The sequence below is a fragment of the Simochromis diagramma genome, unplaced genomic scaffold (genome assembly GCF_900408965.1).
Source record: "Simochromis diagramma unplaced genomic scaffold, fSimDia1.1 OVJJ01000753.1, whole genome shotgun sequence".
Lineage (NCBI taxonomy): Eukaryota > Metazoa > Chordata > Actinopteri > Cichliformes > Cichlidae > Simochromis > Simochromis diagramma.
Genome location: NW_024387523.1, coordinates 15,306,544 through 15,314,302, shown reverse-complemented (window position 1 = coordinate 15,314,302; position 7,759 = coordinate 15,306,544). Strand labels below are relative to the sequence as shown.

The following is a 7,759-nucleotide window of genomic DNA, read 5'->3' as shown; positions in this document are numbered from 1 at the left end:
ACAAATGATTTATGTTTTTGTGTCTGAGGTCTTAATGCACCACTGATAAACAGGTAACACAAATTAGGCACAAACTCTCATATTGAAGTAATCAAAGTGAAGTAGTTTCTAAATGTGTTCCTAATAGGGGCCAGGGTGAACTGTTACAGGGTCTGTTTCTGATCTGCAAGAAAACAAAACAAAAAATTCCACTGAACTCCAAGCAAAAAGGAGGCTCCAGCATCCAGAGAAGGACCACCAGCATCATGTGGACAGACAGGAAGTTATTAGTAGTGTGTGTCATAGTAACAGACAGCCACAATACTTCGTCATATTATTGTTATATCATCTCTTGTTCTCATGTTCTGATAAAATGTCCCCCTAAAGTAATGGTGTTTGTTGGAGTGCCTCTTTGTGGTATTCCATCTGTTCCCCTAGCAGGTACAAATAGTATCTTTTCTGTAAAGAATGGGTCTTATTGGCATAGCAGTTTACCAAACCCTTCCACACCAGGCTGTTTTCACTGATTTGTCATAAGAGTCCTCGGGTCCTCAAACTCATCTGCGCCCCCGAATGGCATTAGGAAACCAGACAAAGACAAAGACACCACACACATTTTGGATGGACTCTACTATCCCACAGATATAATCACTTCTGGAAGAGTATCCAATAGTCTGTTTCCCATTTCAAACCTCAACGAATCCCATCCTTATCCTTTAAAAGCACACAGACGCGCATGCACACCATGGCCTGAAGACATGGTTACACTATGTCTACTCAGTGGAAAATTTCAGAACCACAAAAACAAAGGCATTTTTGGTAGAATAGAACTTTCACACCGGTCAGCCACAACACTAAAACCACCTGCCTAATATTGTGTGGGTCCACCTGATTCTCACATTACAGGTCACTGCTGTTGGTGTCTTTTTTTGCCCTGACGGCAGCGGTGGGATCTCTGTGAATCAGGCTTTCTCCTTGAGTTGTTGGATCAGACTGGAATCTAGGGAGTGTAAACCAATGCGTTATTGTGCTCCTTAAGCCTTTCCATGAGCAATTTTTGAGGCGTTATACAGGGAAGGCTGGTCCAAGCGAGCTGGACTTGGATTAAGAGAACTAAACAGAGGGTTAGAAGGTCCTTAACCCATCGGCAAGACCAGTATGTGCTCCTTTACGCAAAGAGGAACACTGCCTGAGATACAAAATGACCTCTGTAGAATAGGTAACAGCAGCCTAACTGCCATCAGGTATCAGGATGAAAGCGTTGGACCCAGTATCAGACCCTACGCTGGTGCAGTAGATCCTGGGTTCTTCGTGGTGAACGACAATCCCCGGCCTTATGTGGCGGGAGGGTGCAGGCAGTTCCTTGACAATGAAGGAATGGATGCCACTGAATTGCCCCCACACTTGCTGACCCAAATCCAATAGAAAACCTCTCACATATTATGTATCAGTACATCTAACCCAGCCGGGTTATAGATCAGACTGCCCAGGAGGATGCCCTAACACTGTTAGGCATGCATGAGTACCATTTTGAGCTGCTGCAATGGAATTTACCGTATCCTTTTTTCACTTTGATTTTCAGGGTGTCTTTGAATTCAGCCCTCTGTAGGTTGACATTTATTATTTCCCTTAAACAATGTGGCATCCTTTCTTTTCTAACACATTACCCGTTCCATATTAGTATGGCTATAGTCATGTTTTCTTCATCGATCTTTTAATTTTACATATCCCATTGATGCATGAAATGCCTTTTCATTTAGTTAGGTTCTATGCTGCCTACTTATTTATCCAGCTTGTCAATATCCTCATCATGTGTGTGATAGGGAAATCAGTAAGTGTTTAACCTTTAAAGAGAACTGGCTTTTTTTTTTTTAATTCCAAATTTGAGAAATAGTCTACTTAGATGTTTGTGTCAGATTAAAAGCCGAATGTTCCTCATTCATGTTTTTGTTTTCTGCCTGTTTTAAGAACAGCAAAGCCTAACCTTCCAATGAGTTGATCTATTTAAAGACAGTAGTAAGTCCTAAAGCATTCTGCTCTTTCCTTTTCCGTGCTGTATGTCGCAAAAAAAGGAAAGCGTGTTTTTAAGCTGTAACATTCGGTCGTATGCCCTTGTTACAAAAACGGTCTTGGCTGGAGCTGTCTGTTTCCAGTGTGGGTTCTGAGGATCAAAATGGAAACATATTGAAACATCGGTACAGATCCAGCTCTCTTTGAGTTGTGTACATTCTTCAACAGCAGTGAGCACTGCTGAATCAGAAAGACTTACATAACAAAGTTGCGAAACAAAGAGTCGCAGGGCAACCAAAAGCTCCGGGTTGTCCTGTTTGTGGTAGTTTTACCTCAAGTCCTTATAAAAATGTAAACAAATTCAGTGCCTTTCACCTGTAAGAAAACCGGTGCATATTTTTGCCATTTCATTACTGTGATCATTCCTGAGAATCTCCTTTTAAAGAGTTTGCAGGATATGATTGTAGCCTGATAGAGGCCTTCACTGCCAGTTTGGCTCTGCAGATTCAGCCAGAATTGGACAACAGCAGTTTATTTTGTGCCTTTCCATGGTAGTGGTGGGAGTGATCAAATCATTAATGTCATCTGTATTTACAATTCAATTCACAAGGGAAGAAAGCCAACCGACCACAGACTGTGCAACCTCAAAGTGGGCCTGAACACAACCATATCCTGCTTGCATCTGATTAAAATCCAACGATACAGCAGAAATGCTTTTACCATAAACAGGGATTACAGTGACACAAAACATGTCTCATACAGGGTAATAACAGGATATTAGGGACAGGGTACAACCAAAACACACCCGATAGTGCTGAGAAAGAGAGAGTTGGGGTAATTATTGTGATTCTAGACATGCAATGGAGCAGTGGTGGTGTTTTGGTCTCACTTGCCACTCTGGGTCAAACTTAAAACTATAGGACGGTTTGTTTCTCATGTTTCTCTGTTTATAGTGCACAGAGAATATCTGTGTGTTTATTGATGTTCCTTTTTAATTAGCACCAAAAGCAGCAGCAGTGAATCAAAGTTGTTACTTGTTAACTTTTTGCATTAACAATGACTAGACCAGGAATTTAGGTGCAGACCCCCAAAGCTAAGAATGAAGCCACTGCACTTAAAAGCTTAATGGAATTATTTCAAAATAATATTGCTCATCCAAGAGATTTTGCCTCAGTTCTGGTGTGTGAAACGCTAGAATTTTTTATTTTTTTTTATTATTATTATTATTAGGGGTTTTTTTTGGTTTTCTTTCATCTGCTTGTTAGCGCTTAATGACTAGTGGTAGTTTCCAAAATGCTAACATCAGGGTTTCACACTACAGAGTCAAAAAGCCAATGAGTGGCTTCACTGTGGCTACAGTCTATGGTGCTAATTAGCTTATTTGTACTGACCTAAAATGGCAAGCATGCTAAGTACTCCATCCATCAATTTTCTACTGTAATTCTATGGCCTCTCCCTGGCCACCTCCTTGAACTAGTTCCTTAAACTCAGCCAAGCCAGCCAAGAAAGATATTCTTTGCAACATGTCCTAGGTGTGGCTCCTCCTGATAGGCCATGCCTTTATCACCACACTTAAGAGAGCCAAACTTCCTCTGGCTTCACAATGAAAGGAATAATAATATCACACAGAGACTGATGGTGTCCTTCTATCGAGCTACCATTGAGAGTGTACTAACTGATGGCCTATGCGTTTGGTACCCTAGCTGTACGGCAGCTCAGAGGAAAGCACTCCAAGGGGTTATTAACACCGCCCAAAAGATCACTGGCTGCCCTCTCCCTGTGCTGAAGGATTTACATGAAAACCATTGCTTGAAAAAAATTTCAGAACATGATTAAAGACACTTCTCACCCCGGCTATTCCCTGTTGAAACTGCTGCCCTCGGGCAGACGGTATACGACAAACAAAGCAAGAACAAACAGACTTAAACACAGCTTCTACCCAACAGCAATATCATATTTGAACATCAGCATTAGCAACCGTACCCTGTACCATGCTGTGGAATGACTTGCAACTAATTGATCCATATGTATTGGAATGAATGTGAATGTTCTGTTGTTTTATTGGTATTTCAAGGTTTTTAGCTGATCGAAGACAACTGTTAATCTCGTTGTTCAAGCGACAATGACAATAAAGATATTCAGTTCAATAAAAACAGACATGTCTGCTCACCTTTATGAAGCTGGATCCATATGGCGTTATTTTTGTGCCACTATTCTGAGTGCACGTAAAAAAAAAAAAGAGAATTGAGCGCACGTAAAAAGAATTTGCAGGTGCAAGTTTTGCATTTTGAGGAGAAATTTATTTTGAGCGAAGAAAAGCTAAATTTGAGTGAACAAAATTCATTGCTGCGTGCAAAAAATGTATTTCAGTGTTTGCTGTTATCCATACACACACAATAGCAGCCCCTCTCGCTCAGTTTTTGCATTTGCGCTCGCTCGCAATGTCTTGCTTGGGATCTCAACATTTCTGCCTGTGAGCGCTCAACTCTTACAAAACTCTTACAAAACCAGCCAATCACAGACTTGAAAAAAAAACTCAAACGAGGCAGTGGCGGAGGAACACAGAGTGGCGGAGTTTGAAATATTACTCTTTCTGGGTCACAAAATAAACTTTTAAGATATTTTCATGCGATAATGTAGCTGTGTAAACTTCAAATATCTGCTCGATTTATCAAGACATCACATATTTGCATAAGTGCTCTAACGTTTTTGGAGATGCCTGTTACCCACCGGTGGGCCGATGGTGATTTTTCATTTTTATGTTTGTTTGTTTGTTTTTGTAACGGTATAAACAATGAAAGGTGGTGGATTAGCCAGTTGGTCATGATCAACTCTGAGCTGGACCAATTACAGTACAGCCGTATTGAGGTGAAAAGGAACGCGATTCGTCCCGGACTTCAGCTAGAATGAAAAAAAAAAAGACACAAAGCTGGAGTTATTCTGTCTTTACGCTGTCAGCTGCCTCTTCTCGTCTCATTCTCTCTCTCCTGTTGCTACTTCAATCATGAAACTGATCAATGATCAGCTGATCATCTCTCTTGTTTGTTTATCACCCACTTTGCGCCAGAAAGAGGAAACCAGCGAATGTTGCGCTAAACAACAGCAGCACGTTCAAGCTTGATAAGCTGTTGTTAGAATTTATTTAATATTACTTTCTAGTATCAGCTGATGTTTGCTGGAGCCACAGCTGCTCATGATATCGATTTGGATACGTGGTGAGAGGAAAACGTGAAGGTGATACAAATCATACATATATACCAACAAGACAGTGTACATCACTGTCACAACAGCGTTTGTTTTAGTTCAAAGGCTTTATGGTTTTTCCTATAATACCTGGTGGTAGAGCTGGGCGATAGAACGATAACGATATGTATCGCGATATAACTTTTACGCGATAGAGAAATTAAGCTATCGCGATAGACCTCGCCGCTTTTGTCCTCTTAAAAAAAAAAAAAAAAAAAAAAAAAAAAGGTCAGCCAATCCAAATTAAGTAGCGCAGAGCCGAACCAATCACAGCCGCAGCGTCACGTCGCGTGACTTGTTACGTACAGCACAAGTGCCAAGCCGCACGTGTGTTTGTTTGGGAAGCAGCCAGCGCGTAATGGAGGAAATGAGTGTGCCGACTAGAAAAATCAACCGAGCGTGACCGAAGAGAAAACAGATGATGGTTCCAATGCCGGAGAGATTGTCGAACGGAAGAGCCATAGAAGTTCCGTAGTGTGAAGGTATTTCGGCTATTTCAAGTCTGACAAAAAACAGAGTAGCGTGCACTGTAAATTGTGCCGAAAGCAAGTCTGGAAATACAATAAACTGGTGCATGCGTCACACTGTGCGCCACGTTATTGTTTCGGTGAAATGAAGTTCTACAATACTGTTACTGTTAATTCTACTCTCTGCAGTGTTTAAATGCTTACATATACACACAGTTACTGTCCGTCCACACATACGACTCGGTTCTGCTTCTATGCCCCAGCTTTGTTTACTTTTTCCCACCGAGGCTTCTAGACTTCTGATTGGCCAACATTTCTGCACAGCTAGGAATCTAGCGCCACCTGCTGCTTTGGCATGTTCATAGCAGCGTTTTCCTTCATTTCTGCCTTTATGTGTGGATGGGATTATTTTTTAAAACGAAAACGGAAAATCTCCGTTTTCAAAAATACCCGTGTACGTGTGGACGTAGCCTCGGTCTCTGACTGGAAGCGCTAATTCGTCATTCGGCTTTTGTCAGACTAAAGTAACTGTTAAAACTGTTTGAAAAGCTAAGCTATACAACAAGGAGAGATTGAGAATTTCCTTTTAGTTCTCAGTTTATTTGATATTGACAAAAGTTAGTCAGTTTTGTCTGTTCTTCTGTAAAACAAACTAAGATTTATTTTTAGAATTAATATTTTGTTTCTAAGTGGATTTGATAATTTAGTAGTCTGTTTCGTTTGTTCTATTTTGAAACTTAAACGCTTTAGCGGCTGCCTTTTGTGTAGTTTGCAATATTTGCCTTTATTTATCTGAAAAAGTCTCATGTTCCTTAAGTACATCTACCCTGTTGAACTTATTATGGGAAATAAATATTTAAATAAAAACAAGCTGCTGATTATTTCACATTTTACCTGTGAGCAACGGCACATTTAAATCTTACAAATATAGTTATTTGGCTTATATCGTGATAGATATCGTTATCGCCTGAAATGAAAAAACATATCGTGATATGAAAAAATCTCATATCGCCCAGCTCTACCTGGTGGTGTAGTTGGTGATTTTTTGTCAGTTCAGCCTTATATATTATGTTTAACCCGAGTGACCACCCGGTCAGCTGGTGGATAACAGCCATCTCCGAAAACGTTAGAGCACTTATGCAAATATGTGATGTCTTGATAAATCGAGCAGATATTAGAAGTTTACACAGCTACATTATGGCATGAAAATATCTTAAAAGTTTATCTTGTGACACAGAAAGAGTAATATTTCAAACTCCGCCACTCTGTGTTCCTCCGCCACTGCCTCGTTTGAGTTTTGGACGAAATGGATTCTGGGATATTGCATTTCGTCATTTCCAGCTGATTTGAGACCAAAACAGCCAATCAGATTTTTTTGCATCCAAGTCTGTGATTGGCTGGTTTTGTGGCACAAATATAACGGTGTACAGAAAGAGTTGAGCGCGCACCGGCAGAAATGTTGAGAGCGCGAGCAACACATTGCGAGCGAGCGCAAATGCAAAAACTGAGCGAGAGGGGCTGCTATTGTGTGTGTGTGTGTGTGTGGATATTAGCAAACACTGAAATACATTTTTTGCACGCAGCAATGAAGTTTGTTCACTCAAATTTAGCTTTTCTTCGCTCAAAATAAATTTCTCCTCAAAATAAATTTCTCCTCAAAATGCAACACTTGCAACTGCAATTTTTTTTTACGTGCGCTCAATTTTTTTTTACGTGTGCCCAGAATAGTGGCACAAAAATAACATAGATCCAGAGGGGAGGGGGTGTTTCTGACCACAATTTAAAATAATTTAATATTCGAGTCAGATTCACAAACGTGTGTTTTTATCATGCATTCATTCTACAGAATGTCTAATAATCAGGTCTGGGTACTGCTGTAATTTTTCATAATTCCTTCCTCACTTAAACAGCAAGAGGCAGGGAGCCATTAAAAATACTCTGCCTGTTTTAGGCGAGGAATTTGCTTGGATTAGATTATGAAGGAGACAGGACAACCTCTCGTGACCTGCAGTTCACCTGCACTATTCTAACATTATCCCATATCAAAAGCTGGCAAGTTA

General features: G+C 40.4%; 1 long non-coding RNA gene across 1 annotated transcript; it reads right to left on the bottom strand.

The window, feature by feature from the left end:
* Positions 1-5,290: 5,290 nt before the first annotated feature.
* On the bottom strand, positions 5,291-6,906 carry LOC120727201. Its single transcript, XR_005694455.1, has 2 exons — positions 6,722-6,906; positions 5,291-5,322 (listed from the first exon to the last, which is right to left on the bottom strand). It is a non-coding gene; the product is annotated as an uncharacterized LOC120727201 (long non-coding RNA).
* Positions 6,907-7,759: the final 853 nt, after the last annotated feature.